Source organism: Cervus canadensis, chromosome 25 (assembly GCF_019320065.1).
Source record: "Cervus canadensis isolate Bull #8, Minnesota chromosome 25, ASM1932006v1, whole genome shotgun sequence".
NCBI classification, from domain to species: Eukaryota; Metazoa; Chordata; class Mammalia; order Artiodactyla; family Cervidae; genus Cervus; species Cervus canadensis.
This window is the reverse complement of record NC_057410.1, coordinates 47,321,570-47,338,541: the sequence shown is the minus strand read 5'-3', so window position 1 is coordinate 47,338,541 and position 16,972 is coordinate 47,321,570. Positions and strand designations below refer to the sequence as shown.

Below are 16,972 nucleotides of genomic sequence, written 5' to 3'. Positions count from 1 at the left end.
AATTCTCCTGTGGCTCTTTGGAGCAGTCACTCAGAACTAACTGAGAGGGTCTGTCCTGGGCTTAAGTCTTCAGTTTTGTCTGCCCGAATAAAACGTAAGTCTCAACTTTTAGGTTATGCATTAATTTTCATCTGAATAGGAGAAAATGAGTTCAGTTCAGTTCAGTCGCTCAGTCGTGCATGACTCTTTGTGACCTCATGGACTGCAGCACGCCAGGCTTCCCTGACCATCATCAACTCCTGGAGCTTGCTCAAACTCATGTCGATTGTGTCAGTGATGCCATGCAACCATCTCATCCTCTGTCGTCCCCTTCTCCTCCTGCTTTCGATCTTTCCCAGCATCAGGGTCTTTTCAAATGAGTCGGTTCTTTGCATGAGGTGGCCAAAGTATTGGAGTTTCAGTTTCAGCATCAGTCCTTCCAATGAATATTCAGGAATGATTTCCTTTAGGATGGACTGGGTGGATCTCCTTGCAGTCCAAGGGACTCTCAAGAGTCTTCTCCAACACCACAGTTCAAAAGCATCAATTCTTCAGTGCTCAGCTTTCTTTATAGTCCAACTCTCACATCCACACATGACTACTGGAAAAACCATAGCTTTGACTAGATGGACCTTTGTTGGCAAAGCAGTGGCTCTACTTTTTAATATGCTGTCTATAATTGAAGTTGGACTGAGCAACCCAGGTTTTATTGCTCAAAGCTTGGTTGGTTATAAATAAAACATTTTCTTGGTCAAAAAAAAAAAAAATGCTGTCTAGGTTGGTCATAGCTTTTCTCCCAAGGAGCAACTGTCTTTTAATTTCATGCCTGAAGTCACCTTCTGCAGTGAGTTTAGAACCCACGAAAATAAAGTCTGTCACTGTTTCCATCATTTCCCCATCTATTTGCTATGAAGTGATGGGACCAGATGCCATGATCTATCTTAGTTTTCTGAATGTTGAGTTTTAAGCCATCTTTTCCCCTCTCCTCTTTCACTTTCATCAAGAGCCTCTTTAGTTCTTCTTCACTTTCTGCCATAAGGGTGGTGTCATCTGAGGTTATTAATATTTCTCCCAGCAATCTTGATTCCAGCTTGTGCTTCATCCAGCCCGGCATTTCACATAATGTACTCTGCATATAAGTTAAATAAGCAGCGTGACAATATACAGCCTTGATGGACTCCTTTCCCAATTTGGAACCAGTCTGTTGTTCCAGGTGCAGTTCTAACTGTTGCTTCTTGACCTGCACACAGATTTCTCAGGAGGCAGGTCAGCTGGTCTGGTATTCCCATCTCTTTAAGAATTTTCCGTAGTTTGTTGTGATCCACACAGCCAAAGGCTTTGGCATAGTCAATAAAACAAAAGTAGAGGTTTTTCTGGAACTTGCTTGCTTTTTTGATGATCCAGCAGATGTTGGCAATTTGATCTCTGGTTCCTCTGCCTTTTCTAAATCCAGCTTGAACATCTGGAAGTTCACAGTTCACAAGCTGTTGAAACCTAGCTTGGAGAATTTTGAGTATTACGTCGCTAGTGTGTGAGATAAGTGCAATTGTGCAGTAGTTTGGGCATTCTTTGGCATTGCCTTTCTTTGGGATTGGAATGAAAACTGACCTTTTCCAGTCCTGTGGCTACTGCTGAGTTTTCCAAGTTTGCTGACATATTGAGTGCAGCACTTTCACAGCATCATCTTTTAGGATTTGAAATAGTTCAACTGGAATTCCATCACCTGCACTAGCTTTGTTCGTAGTGATGCTTCCTAAGACCCACTTGACTTCTCATTCCAGGTTGTGTGACTCTAGCTGTGTTATCACATCATCGTGGTTATGTGGGTCATGAAGGTCTTTTTTGTATAGTTCTTCTGTGTAGTCTTGCTCTCTGCTTCTGTTAGGTCCATACCATTTCTGTCATTTATTGTGCTCATCTTTGTGTGAAATGTTCCATTGGTATCTCTCATTTTCTTTAAGAGATCTATAGTCTCTCCCATTCTATTGTTTTCGTCTGTTTCTTTCCATTGATTGCTGAGGAAGGCTTTCTTATCTCTCCTTGCTGTTCTTTGGAACTCTGCATTCAAATGGGCATACCTTTCTTTTTCTCCCTTGCCTTTCACTTCTCTTCTTTTCTCATCTATTTGTAAGGCCTCGTCAGACAACCATTTTGCCTTTTTGCATTTCTTTTTCTTGGGGATGGTCTTGATCCCTGTCTCCTGTACAATGTCATGAACCTCTGTCCATAGTTCTTAAGGCACTCTATAAGATCTAATCCCTTGAGTCTATTTGTCACTTCTACTGTATAATCATAAGGGATTTGATTTAGGTCATACCTGATTGGTCTAGTGGTTTTCCTTACTTTCTTCAATTTAAGTCTGAATTTGGCAATAAGGAATTCATCTTCTGAGCCACAGTCAGCTCCCAGAGGCAGAGAGACAGGCTTGTGACAGCCAGAGCCAGAAGTCAAGGGGCTACTACAGTCCTAGCCCCAGAGAAGACATCTTCCACCAAACTCTGAGCAGGCTCCCAGCTGCTAACCTTCCTGGGATCCTGGATGGTTGACATCTGCCGGTAGAGTCGCAGCCTGAGATCAGCTCTCCAGAGGAGACATACGGCACACCTGAGGTGGTGCTCTTGTGGGGCACCCGGGAAGCTGAGTGGCCGGGACTGGGGACATGATTACGATGCACAGTCCACCTGGGACACTGCGCTCACCAAGCACCTGGTCGCCTGAACTGTTCAGACCTGGGAAGGGCACAAAATGCACACCCAACCCACAGAGACTGAGCCAGAACTGTGTCTGAGTGTCTCCTGTGGAGGAATGGGTCAGCAGTGACCTGCTGCAGGGACTCTGGGTGCAGCAGACCTGGGTATGGCACAAGCCCTCTTGGAGGAGGTCACCATTAACCCCACCATAGAACCACCAGAATTACACAGCATGGGGAAACAGACTCTTGGAGGGCACAAACAAAAGCTTGTGCTTGCCAGGATCCAGGAGAAAGGAGCCGTGACCCCACAAGAGACTGACCCAGACGTGCCCATGAGTGTCCAGGAGTCTCTGGCGGGGGCGTGGGTCAGCAGTGGCCTCTGCCGGGTCAGGGGCACTGAGTGCAGCAGTGCGTGCACTGGACCTTTTGAAGCAGGTTGCCAGTATCTTCATTACGGCCACATTGTATCTACTACCATGGGCAAGAATCCCTTAGAAGAAGTGGAGTAGCCATCATAGTCAACAGAAGAGTCCAAAATGTGGTAGTTGGTTGCAATCTCAAAAATGACAGAATGATCTCTGTTTGTTTCCAAGGCAAACCATTCAATATTCCAAGTAATTGGATATTTTGACAGTAATCCAAGTTTGTGCCCCAACCAGTAATGCTGAAGAAGCTGAAACTGAACAGTTCTATGAAGCTGAAACTCCAGTACTTTGGCCACCTCATGCAAAGAGTTAACTTATTGGAAAAGACCCTGATGTTGGGAGGGATTGGGGGCAGGAGGAGAAGGGGATGACAGAGGATGAGATGGTTGGATGGCATCACTGACTCAATGGACATGGGTTTGAGTAAACTCCGGGAGTTGGTGACGGACAGGGAGACCTAGCATGCTGCAATTCATGGGGTCGCATAGAGTCGGACATGACTGAGTGACTGAACTGAACTGATGAAGATCTACAAGACCTTCTAGAACTAACACCCAAAAAAGATGTCCTCTTCATTATAGGGGACTGGAATGTAAAAGTAGGAAGTCAAGAGCTACCTGGAGTAACAGGCAAATTTGGCCTTGGAGTACAAAATGGAGCAGGTCAAAGGCTAGTAGAGTTTTGCCAAGAGAACACATTGGTCATAGCAAACATCCTTTTCCAACAACACAAGAGAAGACTCTACACATGGAAAGTAGGTTAGGTAAGCAATTAATGCTACAGAGTTCTGATTTTTGATAGCAGCCCTCCTTTTCTGGCAGGCAAACAAAGTACTGCTGCATGTGTTATTCTTTAATTTCCAGAATAAAAGATATTTTTGCAAACACGGAAGGGAGTGCACACTAAAGAATGGAATGAATTGCAATAGGATGTATTTTAAAAGTCATTTGAAAATTTCTTGAGTGGAACTTTAAACAATGGTCTGTAGTGATGCTTAGTTGCCCAGGCTGATTCACAGAGGACTGTGTAGCACATAGAGAATAGTAATAGAATTTGGATAAATTATGGGGATCCATGACTTTGTGGGAAAAAACATAAAAGACCAGCTTGGTGTTGTATTGTGAGAGAATCCTCATTGCCTTACCTTCTAGCTGGCAGGGAGATGTGGGAGGGATGAACATTTTCATTAAGCAGTATCAAGATGGAAAACAGGGTTCTAAGGCTATCCTGGCCGCCCAACTGATGCAGGCATTTGCAGTGAATAAGGCAGGAACTCAGGTGTTGATTGATCAATACAGAAGATGGAAATCTGTTAAGTGTCAGCAGGAATACTTATTCTAATGACAGTTTTGTGCATTTGTATTAAGGAGAAAAATGAAATGTTGCATCATAAATCTTCATAGATTAAGCTCTGTGCACAGCCCCGACACCACACAATTGCCAGCAGAGATTATAAGATCATTCATGTAATTACTCTGTTTGTAGTCCTTTGAGATGAATTCATTAAAAAGGAACAGTGTTTCACAGAAGTGGAATAAAATTCATTGATTCTAACTCACAACTTGAAAATCCAGTGGTGAAACTCTTTTTTGGCATTACTGAAAAAAATGTGTGTGCTTTTCACAGCTTGACACATGGTAGACATTCAAAGCAAGATGCACTGAACTGGCTTGAGTCTAGGTTCTTATTGTGAACTCCGAACAACCGATTCCTTGTTTAGTGTATAGATAGCTCACTAGCTTTTGTTCTTACCTTAGATAGCTCACTAACCTTTGCTCTTAACTTAAAATGTGTGGATTTGTACTTATTCTCTGCTTCCACATAGAAACTTTTAGAGTACTGAAACGTGAGAGTTTGTGAGTATGTCTATTTTATTGCAATGTGTAGGTAAATGTCATTTATGGAGTACTTACTGTATACCTGGGACTTCCCTGATAGCTCAGTTGGTAAAGAATCTGTCTGTAATGCAGGAGACCCTGGTTCGATTCCTGGGTTGGGAAGATCCACTGGAGATGGGATAGGCTACCCACTCCAGTATTCTGGCCTAGAGAATTCCGTGGACTGTATAGTGTCTGGATTCACAAAGAGGCAGACATGACTGAGTGACTTTCACTTTCACTTTACTATGTACCTGGCGCATGCTTTGTCCTCTCTCATTTACTAAGAATGTACCTTCATACAAAGATAAAAACTGCTTTTTGCCTCTTTAAGATAGTTGGTCCTATAAACATAATGCTCAGTTCTCATATATACACACAAACATACATACACACACTATTATTCAAAATTAATAATTCAGAAGTGTGTGTATATGTGTGTGAATTCTTGGGCTTCTTTTAAATAATACCTCATCATCTGAATAACTCTGAACAGAGGAAAACATACTTGAAAGTTAGAAAGATATGATGTTCACAAATCCTATACTGAAGTGCTCTTCATTATGGATAAACCAGAAATGTGGATCTTATAAGAACTGAGAATACATCTAAGAATTTCAAATCACCTTGGGTTAGTGTAGAACTAGGTGGAATTCCATTGTCTTTTTTGATTCCTATGATTATTATCAGTAGAACTTTCAGTTAATATTGGCACATAATCCTCCTCTTGGCATTCAACTTCTGGAATGTCCCAGATGGCAGAATTATGATGGCATTTCGAGACTTCTGGATGCCCGTAATGAGGTGTTTATTTTTGGAAACTTTACCTTTTGACCCTTGTTTGCTCACTGATGCCTGTGAAGTTGGTATATTACTTTCCACTAATTGTATTGCTTTCTGGAATTATTTCTGCAAAAGCTCCCAGAACAGTGTAAGCCCTATAGGTACAGATGTCACTTCTATATAATTACTTGTGACCTTGAACTCAAAAGCACAGCTTGGATGATTTTACTGTCAGTCTAATTGCAGCAGTTTGCTGAGCAGACAGCCCTGGGACACTGCATTTTTGCTCTACAAATATTTTGTGTATTAAGCCAAACCGTTTGTCATGGTCAACCATTTACTAAGTACTGCTCACAAAGGGAGCAGGATACACATTTTGAAATTGTGGCTGCTGCTGCTAAGTCACTTCAGTCGTGTCCGACTCTGTGCGACCCCATAGACGGCAGCCTGCCAGGCTCTGCAGTCCCTGGGATTCTCCAGGCAAGAACACTGGAGTGGGTTGCCATTTCCTTCTCAAATGCATGAAAGTGAAAAGTGAAAGTGAAGTGGCTCAGTCGTGTCTGACTCTTAGCGACCCCATGGACTGCAGCCCACCAGGTTCCTCCATCCATGGGATTTTCCAAGCAAGAGTACTGGAGTGGGTGCCAATGCCTTCTCCGGAAATTGAGGCAGTGACATGCAATAAATAGAGTGACCTGTTGGAATTCTTTTGTTTCTCTGTTCTCTAAAGCAGGAAGGAATGAGCAGCATTATTGCATTTATGCGGAGCTACTTACTTTTATGGACATATCCAAGATGGATGCTGTCTCAGTTTGTCACTTCTAAAATCATGTCTTTTACACGCTAGGCATTATTTTCACACTGCAGTGCAAAAAACTCAAGATAAATCCCAACACATCCTGTCTTTCTTTCTAAGAGATGACAATTATTTCAGTAGTGAATGAGTTTGACATGTGGAAAATCATGGAAAATGAGAGAAGTTATTGTATTTATTAATAGAAAAGAATATGCTGATTGTTGCTCAGTCACTTAGTCATGTCCAGCTCTCTGTGACCACATGGACTGCAGCTCGCCAGGCTTCCCTGTCCTTCACCATCTCCCGGAGCTTGCCCAAACTCATGTCCATTGAGTCGGTGAGGCCATCCAACCATCTCATTCTTTGTCATCCCCTTCTCCTCCTGCTTTCAATCTTTCCCAGCATCGGGATCTTTTCTAATGAGCCGGCTGGAACAAGCCTGTTATTTTAAGGGGAGCCCCTGTAAAGCTGTGGAATTAAAATCAAGTTTAAATAGCGGGTTAGAGGAAGCATCATCTGTAAATGACAGTGAGTGCTTCGTCATTGTCTTTGCCCATTGACTAGTTGTGTTCTTTTTTTTTTTTTTTTTTATCTGTTGACTCATACGGAAGTGTGACCCAGGTTGTGTATCTGTATATGATTGTGTTAGGCTGCTCTAATAATTTTACTGAAACATCTTGCCCACTTATGGTTGCCACTGCTTTATAGAGTAAAACTGCTTTATCAATTTAAAAAAGGATCGGGATGGGGAATACATGTAACTCCATGGCTGATTCATGTCAATGTATGACAAAACCCACTGAAATGATGTGAAGTAATTAGCCTCCAACTAATAAAAAAAAAAGAGAAAAAAAAATAAAAAATAAAACTACCATAATATTTGCTATTTATTTAGTATGCTGAAATTTCAAATTTAGATTACCTATGTTGCATTTTCTTGCAGTGATGGTAAAACAGCATCTTGTATGAGTACAGAGGTGTATTGGGATTATTCTCACAGGTGTTGAAGACTACTTGAAATTGTTTATGTTAGAAACTGATTAAAGATCTGTCTTCTTAAGATAAAATATGAAGATAAATCACCATAGAAGAGAGGCTTAGGATAGATTCAGCTCTTTGTTCTTTGATATTCTTCAAGGTTAGACTCATTTCATGGTGCTTTATTTTTCTAAATCTGCCTGACTTCTTTTATGTTAGGGTGTGTGATATATGTTAAAAGAACTGTGCGGGAGGATGAGGTTTCTGAAGCAAAACCACATCGTTTGTTAATCATCAAGTTCTGAAGCGTGAGTGCTAATATGAATGCATTATCAAGGGTTTCAACAAAACTGACCAGTCATTCCATTATGGGTTACTCAAAATTTTAATTTTTGAAATATTGCTGACCTTTTATTAACACTTGGGTTGAACTGTGTGGGTCTGCTTACATGCAGACTTTTTTTCCCAATGAATATGTACTGCAGGACATGGTCCATGCTTGGTTGAATCCAGAGACTCAGAACCTCAGCTAAAAAGGACAAGTGGAAAATTTTAGGTGGATTTTTGACTCCAAGAGGATTAATGCCCCAACCTTTGTATTGTTCAAGGGACAACTGTACATCAAGCAGCCATTTTGCACTGCTATTGTATAAATCTGGAATACATGTATAGACACAAATATGAATATCAGGTTCACAAAAAACTAGCAGTGGCATTGTGACACGCAATGCCAGTTAGGAGTGCCCCTAATTTCTTCTTCTGGCCCATTGTCTTTTATGAAAGGATGCTAAAAATAGCTGTCTCTCAGCCATTTGACCTGGAGTTCTCTAAGGATGAATTAGATAAGGTGAGCTCATTTTCTGCTCAGAAGTGATTCTAGAAATGTCTCTTTTCAATCTGAACTTGGATTTGAATTGCATAGAATTTCCTTTAAAACTTCCTCTATCAAGTCATTCATGTTCCTCAAGTGAACGTCTGAAAACTTGTACGGCCACTGGCCTTTTTGCTTCTGGCAACATATATTTGCCCTATAAACAGACTTGGGATAATGGAAAGAGCTGGAAATAGGTAAAAGTAAACACTGTATGCCATGCTTCTTGGGTCTATTGCTTATTTTCTAAACTAAACCCTGTTCTTTTTCCTGATTGCTGGATTTAAAATGTCAGAAGATATAATGACCATATAATCTGCATATAGATAAATAGCCCAGTCTGAAATATATGGTACTTGAGTTATAAATTAAGAAGTGGTGGCAAGAATATACAGAAGAATGATACAATAAAGATCTTCATGACCCAGATAGCCATAATGGTATGATCACTCAGCTAGAGCCAGACATCTTGGAATGAGAAGTCAAGTGGGCCTTAGTAAGAAGCTAGTGGAGGTGATGGAATTCCAGTTGAATTATTTCACATCCTAAAAGATGATGCTGTGAAAGTGCTTCACTCAATATGTCAGCAAACTTGGAGGACTCAGCAGTGGCCACAGGACTGGAAAAGGTCAGGTTTCATTCCAATCCCAAAGAAAGGTAATGCCAAAGAATGCCCAAACTACTGCACAATTGCACTTATCTCACACGTTAGTAAAGTAATGCTCAAAATTCTCCAAGCTAGGCTTCAACAGTACATGAACTGTGAACTTCCAGATGTTCAAGCTGGATTTAGAAAAGGCAGAGGAACCAGAGATCAAATTGCCAACATCTGTTGGATCAAAAGCAAGTGATTTCCAGAAAAACCTCTACTTTTGCTTTATTGACTATGCCAAAGCCTTTGACTGTGTGGATCACAACTATGGAAAATTCTTCAAGAGATGGGAATACCAGACCAGCTGACCTGCCTCCTGAGAAATCTGTGTGCAGGTCAAGAAGCAACAGTTAGAACTGGACATGGAACAACAGACTGGGTCCAAATTGGGAAAGGAGTCTTATCAAGGCTGTATATTGTCACCCTATTTATTTAACTTATATGCAGCATACATTATGTGAAATGCCGGGCTGGATAAAGCACAAGCTGGAATCAAGATTGCCAGGAGGAATATCAATAACCTCAGATACGCAGATGACACCACCCTTATGGCAGAAAGCAAAGAAGAACTAAAGAGCCTCTTGATGAAAGTGAAAGAGGAGAGGGAAAAAGTTGGCTTAAAACTCAACATTCAGAAAACTAAGATCATGGCATCTGGTCCCATCACTTCACGGCAAATAGATGGGGAAACAGTGGAAATAATGAGAGGCTTTATTTTTGGGGGCTCCAAAATCACTGCAGATGGTGACTGCAGCCATGAAATTAAAAGACAGTTGCTCCTTGGGAGAAAAGCTATGACCAACCTAGACAGTATATTAAAAAACAGAGACATTACTTTCCTGACAAAGGTCTGTCTAGTCAAACCTTTGGTTTTTCCAGTAGTCATGTATGGATGTGAGAGTTGCACTATAAGGAAGGCTGAGCGCCAAAGAATTGATGCTTTTCAACTGTGGTGTTGGAAAAGACTCTTGAGAATCCCTTGTACAGCAAGGAGATCCACCCAGTCCATCCTAAAGGAAATCGTTCCTGAATATTCATTGGAAGGACTGATGCTGAAGCTGAAACTCCAATCCTTTGGCCACCTGATGTGAAGAGCTGACTCATTTGAAAAGACCCTGATGCTGGGAAAGATTGAAGGCTGGAGGAGAAGGGGATGACAGAGGATGAGATGGTTGGATGGCATCACCGACTTGACGGACATGAGTTTGAGCAAGCTCTGGGAGTTGGTGAGGGACAGGGAGGCCTGGCATGCTGCAGACCATGGGTTCGCAAAGAGTCAGACATGACTGAGCAACTGAACTGAGCTGAGTTATATATGTGTTGGACATTATTTATTTTTGGCCGTGCTGAGTTTTTCTTGCTGTGTGGACTTTTCTCCAGTTTTAGCGAGCTGGGGCTGCTCTCTAGTTGCAGTGTGCAGGCTTCTCTTCTTGCAGAGAACGAGCTCTAGGGCACACAGGCTTCAGTAGTTGTGGGGCATGGGCTTAGTGCTCTGCAGCATGTGGAATCTTCCTAAATCAGGGATCGAACCTTTGTCTCCTGCATTAGCAGGTAGATTCTTTACCACTGAACGACCAGGGAAGCCCTGTTTTGAAGGCAGCATTATATATAAGTTGTTCTATGTTTATCAGTCATTATATCTGTGATAGTGCTTACTTAAATACAAGACTTAGTATGTTTTCATTTCTGTCTTTTCATAAATACCTTCCTCTGTCTTGGTATTGTCATGGGAGTTGATCAAGCTTTTATCATTTCATGAAAGATTGACTGAGACTAATTTTTTCTTTAAAATATCTGGGGAAAATGTGTGCATATGCAGTGTAGGAAACTTGAAATGCATGAATACATCCTTCTCTTTCATGTTTCTATACATATATCATTAGATTTTATACATATATTTATGTCTAGTATATATAAATACCTTTGGGGCTTCCCAGGTGGTGCTAGTGTTTTGTAAAGGGCTGCTTGCCAATGCAGGTCAGATGTAAGACACTGCATTCCATCCCTGGGTTGGGAAGATCCCCTGGAGAAGGGTATGGCAACCCACTCCAGTATTCTTGCCTGGAGAATCCCAAGGACAGAGGAGCCTGGCGGGGTACAGTTTATAGGTTCACAGTGACTTACCACGGCAATAAGTAAATGCCTAACTTTTTAAGCAAATGCTACATATTTTGTGACCTGTCTTCCATGGTCAATCAGATAATTGTTAGTTTCTGGTTAAGGCTGTGTTTGTAAAGGGGCTGGGAAAGACTGACAGTGCAGTGCCTGGGATAAGAGTTGCATATGAGATGAAGCAGATTTAATGACAGGTGATGAAAGCGGTGGGCAGGAGAAATTCTGTCAATTTTAGATGCAAATTTTGAAAATTTGAATGAATTAAATATCAGCATCTTTGTTCTTCAAAGTGTTCTGAGGAGCAACAGCAGCATCTTTCTAGTCTGGAAGCTTGTAAGGAATGCGAAGTCTCAGGTATCAGGCTCAATCTGCAGAATCAGCATATGCCGGATCCTGAGGGGATTGGAGAAGCCCTGCCCTAGAAACCAAGTCTGAGAGGCCCTCGGTGGAATTGAGCTCTGGTTACCTACTGTGGTGATCAGATGCCCTTTACTTTCTCTCTTCTGGTTCTCCTCTCCCATCCTGACTTCCCTCCTAGTATTTCCCGGAATCATCAGCCAGATCCAAAACTTGCATTTGAGTCTTTCTTTCCTGTCTGTTCTGGGGAGACTTAAACTAGGACATTCTATAGCGAGAGTTCTGGGCTAGTGTTCAGCTCTAAGTTCATGCAAATGCTTGGAATTTAATTTTTGTTTTACGAACTCTTCTATCATTTTTATTCAGATGTATTTTTTTCTTGGCTATTGCAAGTGTGTGGCTTCACAGGTGGTACCAGTGATAAAGAATCCGCCTGTCAATGCAGGAGACACAAGGGATGGAGCTTCGATCCTGGGTTGGGAAGGTCCCCTGGAGGAGGAAGTGGCAACCCACTCCAGTATTCTTGCCGGGAACATCCCATGGACAGAGGAGCCTGGTGGGCTACAGCCCATGAGGTTGCAAAGAGTCAGACATGACTGAACACACATGCACACACACACAACCCAAGTGCACACCCAGTGCACACCCAGACATCCTGAGTACACGCTCAGACTGATGCTCAGTCAGCACCTCTATGGTGTGGCTGGCCCGGGCTTGCATGCTGCCAGCTGACAGGTGACCACTCCCAGCACTGCTCTTGGATCCTCCCACTGCCACCCCGTTGTTGCTGGCCCTTGGGACTGCGATGTTCCAGCAGTTGCTGACGTTTCTGCTAGTACCTCTTTCCTTCTTCTGCCTTCACCCCTTTCACTAAAAAATCACACAATTAGAAGTCATTTATTAGGAATTTCCCTGGTGGTCCAGTGGTTAAGACAGGCTGGGCTGTTTGCCTGTTTCCTGGAGAGAGAGCACAGGTGGTGCTCAGGATATTTCCTGTTTTAAAATATGGATCACGGTCAACCACATGTGACGAGAGCTCAACCCTAGAGCGGGTCAGAAGAAAAGTCTGTAAGTTCAGAGTCTTTATTTCCCTTAGGATAATGAATTTGATAAGCCAAAATACTTTCTGGCCATGGAATGGTTTGACAGGTACTAAGTTGCCCTCTAATACATGGTACATTTAAAATGTTTACTTTCTAAATTCTGAACATTAGTATGGATTTTATTTCAATTTCACAGAGAGGCAAAGATTATTGAATATAGGGAAAATTGTCAATACATCAAGTAATTCATGCTTTATCTCTGTCACTTCCAAAGTGAGGCTGAGAATGTAAAAATTGTGTGTTACAAAGACATATGATAAAGGAAACATAGAAGATTGTTAATTGTAGACTCTAGCGTTAGGTATGTAGGTGTTTACTGTAAAATTATTTCAGCTTTTTTGTTTCTGAAAATACATGTGAAACAGCGTGGAGGAAAATGTTAACAAATGTGGTGCTTGCTCTCAGTGTATCGGGTTGGCCAAAAAATTCATTTGGTTTTAAGTAAAATAAAGGACACATATTTCATTTTCACGAAGAACTTTACTGAACAACATATTTCTTAAATGAACAAACTTTTTGGTCAACCCAGTATTTAAAATCTGTTTTTCTGCCTTACTTTCCCAAGCTTGCTCCTTCTCTCCAGTGTAACTTGGGGATCCAGAGAGCTTAGTGGATTTTAGAGGAGTTAAAGGAGATTGCTATTACTAGTTTTATTAAGCTGAACTAGATTGTTTTTTTCAATTCTCCTTGGATCTTCAGCAGTGTTTTTTACATGATATATATGGGAAATAGACTCACAGCTTTTAATGACATTCTTAAAAATTAGTTTTAGGATGCCATTGCATATATATTGATTTTTCCTTGACTTAAAAATAAGTTTTGTATATTTGATCATTTGTATGTTTCATAAAAGAGCATGATTCTTGTGCTCCAGTTTGAATCTGAGTCATTTGGTCTAAGTATTAATGCAATAAAAGAAAAAAAAAACCCTATTAATCATTTTTGGAATCATGTTCTTTGATCAGTTTGTCATATTTGGTAGAATATGCTCTTTTATAAATGCTCCTTAACACATATTTTACTGTACAGTGTAGTGGTTAAAGTACATTAAAATGTGCAATATTAAATTGCCTTTTTAGAAGCTATTTCTTATGAATATTTTTGCATAATGGTAAAATAGTTCATTAGTGTGCAGTGGATGCAGTTCTTGCCTAAGAATTTTCCACAGTATTCAGAGGGCTCTGCATATTACTTGCTACCTTCCTCTTAACTAATTAGATTTTGAAAAGTGATTGTTTCAGAAATAGAATTAGTTGATTCAGGTTAGTAGTGCTACCCTTAGTTGTAATATATATATATATATATATTAGCATAATATTTGTTTGAAGGTGGAAATTATCCATTTGTGGATTTACACAGGTTTTAAATGGCACAGTATTTTGGCTGAATTCAATGTGTTTTCGTGTATTTATAGAGTGCCTTTCGGTGCCCTGTGGTAGGTAACAATAATACACTTTATGGTGTTAACAGCATTATTAATGAGGTTATCCATTTATATCCCTCCACTTCCTTTTGAATAACAAACGGGGTTAGGCTTCTAACTAATAATCGAATAGCAGCCTGTGGTTTACAAAGCACTTCCTTACATTTGTATCTACCCTTGCATCTCAGTGGAGCTGAAGGTCAGATATTCTTCATGTCCATTCTTGTGAAGGACTTGCCCAAGGTCAGAGAACTCACAAGGCTGCATCTGTTTTGTTTTTTTTTTTGCTTAGTGGTCTATGATTTTATTCAAAATTCTTATCTACCTATGTTTAGCATGTTTTCTGTGTGCATGAAAATTATGTATCAAATAATTTCTCTTTCTTAAAACCATTTAATTTTTTCATGGTTTATTAAAATCTGTTTGAAGGATATACATTTACAGAAGTCTGTCTAGTTTTCTATTCAACTTTTCTGCCATATGAGTCTGAGCATGATATATGTTCTTTGAGCAACTATTTTTCAAAATCTACTCCCTAAATGAGTTTGAAAATGTGTGAAAAATGAGAATTCAGATTTGGGAAAGTGCAGTTCTTTGTTGGCGTTCAACCTGGTTTGGTCACATTAGACTTGTCACATTTGGGGACCCGGATTCAAGGTTCTCTAGCTTATTAAAGGTGACAGATTTCATTAAATCACATCAGGAAGCTTCATTCGGTTGTTGGAAAATACATTGTAAGGGACACAGGTCACGTTTAAATTTGATGGGCTCCTTGGAGAAAAATCATCAGTCCACACAGGTAGGCCCATGCTCCATCTCAGCTTCTCCGTTTTGCCAGGCTCATCAGCCACCAGATAACCCACAGACTTGGCTGCCAGGTCCCCTGGCTGTGCCAGTGACACATGTGAGTACATGTAGGTATGAGGGCCGCCTTGCCCTCCTGTCATGAGGCAGCATGTTCTGTTGGACCATGTTCACATTCAGAATGAATGCTCACCCTGGTGGAAATGAGTGGGAAGCAGGGCCTGTCCCAGAGGCAATATTGCTGGCTGATTCCAGGCATAGCCATGTCATTTTTGAGGGAATATTAAAAAATAAACTGGATTTGTGCCTATCTTTGGACCTAATTTGCCATATGTTTGATTTGTCTGATGCAAAATGAAGATGAGCATAGTGTTCCATATAAATGGCCCTTTTGATTTTCTACTCTGAAAATATTTTTCTTGTTTTCTGGGGTTTTTCTTTTAATTGTTTTTTTTTTAATAATATTTACAGTGGTACTCTGGGTACAAGCATCACATTTTCCTAATGTCTGTGTTTTCATAAACACTAACAACTGTAGTGTACTAATCAAAGTGTTCCCATTCAAGGCTACCTCTTCTTGCGAAGGTGATAGAAACCACATGAATTTTCCTGCTTGCATTTTGCTGATAGTTAATTTTCTATTTTATATTTTTCATTAAAATTAGATGTTCTCCTTCAAAACCCTTAAAAACTCCCTGAGGAAACATGCAATGTAAAAGTTTCACCTCATGCATTCTAGGTAAGAAGGGCCTCTGGCTTTTAGCAGTTACTAGTATTGGCAAATAGTAATGTTTGCAAATAACAGATAAACAACACCGTTTATATATATGTAATCTCTAATGGGAATTAGTGATTCTAATTAGAGAACAATGGGAAAGGGTTTAGGGTTAAATGTTAAAAACAATGTGAATTTTGTAATTAATGTCTTAGTCTGCTTTGAGGTGTAAAATCTTTTTATATAATTATGAACTGATGCAGTGATTTCCGCATTGCTCTGAGAGAAAAGTACAGAATTATGTTAAAAACCATGCCTTAATATTTCTACAGCACTTGCCATTTGTAAAATGTCTTTCATAGCCATTATCCAGTACTACATTAGTGGGTTCAGCCTAAAAGATGACACTAAGAGTATCCATGGGTATTAACAGTGTTTTTTTTTTTTTTTTTCCAATGCACGGTGGCTCCAGATTTATTCCTTGCCATTGTAAAACCTATTAGTGACTTTTCAGTGCATTCAGAGTACAGTCTGAACTCCTTAACATGGCCCGTGGGGCCTTGCGTGAAATGACTTCCATTCTCTCTTCTAGTCTGGTCTCCAAGCTGCAGTGTTCAGTGTTCCTCATTTTGGGGTCTGTACATGTGTTCACTTCCCAGTTATCAGCTGATATCAGGGACACTGGGTCACATCTATTTCCAGGGTCCCGCCACTATAGGCATTTACACTTTGATATCAGCCACCATTTTTTTCCCTACTGTCAAATACAATGTGCTTGATTATACTCTCTTTTTTTGGGTAGTGGGCTTCTAGTAAAACTTCCCTGAACCTTAGACAAAAATCAATTTCAATGACTTTAAGATAATTTCCAGCAACTCTCTTTCTGGGGAAGAGAAAACATAAAAATGAAAAAAATAATCATTCCTCTGAGGAGTCATACTACTTTATGAAATATATGATGTCACATTAGGCCTATTGGTTTCTTTACCTCTGATATATCACACGTGTCCATCTCAGAAGCTTACTGTAATGTTATTTGTCATTTACATTGACTGCCAGCTCCTTTTACATCAGTTCTCTTCTGTAAAGTCTTATGATATCGATTGGCCAAAAGTATGAATATTCTTTCCTGGAAGAAAGACTTTATTGTTGGTGCTTAGGAGAGCACTTTCCTAGGTAAGAAAATGCAATCAACTCTCTATGTGCTAGTTTTATGTGACAAGATTCTTTCCAATATTTAGAAAGACTAGGGGTCCTTTAGCACACGCTGCTGTTTTGTTTTTTCTCAGAGATAATGGACTTCTCATACTCTTGTTTACAAACATAATTAAAAATAGGCTTTTTGTAGAGTGGAACTTGTTTCTAATAGAATATTGATTAACTGAAGTGTTATTTAGTTTTT

At 40.3% G+C, this 16,972-nt stretch overlaps 1 protein-coding gene across 9 annotated transcripts in view; it reads left to right on the top strand.

Moving 5' to 3' along the window:
* The window catches only part of NAV3 (neuron navigator 3), an 879,706-nt gene that overhangs the window by 280,153 nt on the left and 582,581 nt on the right, over positions 1–16,972 (top strand). The window contains exon 2 of one of the 9 annotated variants that reach the window (XM_043446416.1): positions 15,521–15,594. The exons of the other annotated variants lie outside the window; for them this stretch is intronic. The gene's annotated coding sequence lies outside the window, so the exon portion shown is untranslated. The remainder of the gene's footprint in view (positions 1–15,520; positions 15,595–16,972) is intronic. 9 annotated transcript variants of the gene reach the window in all.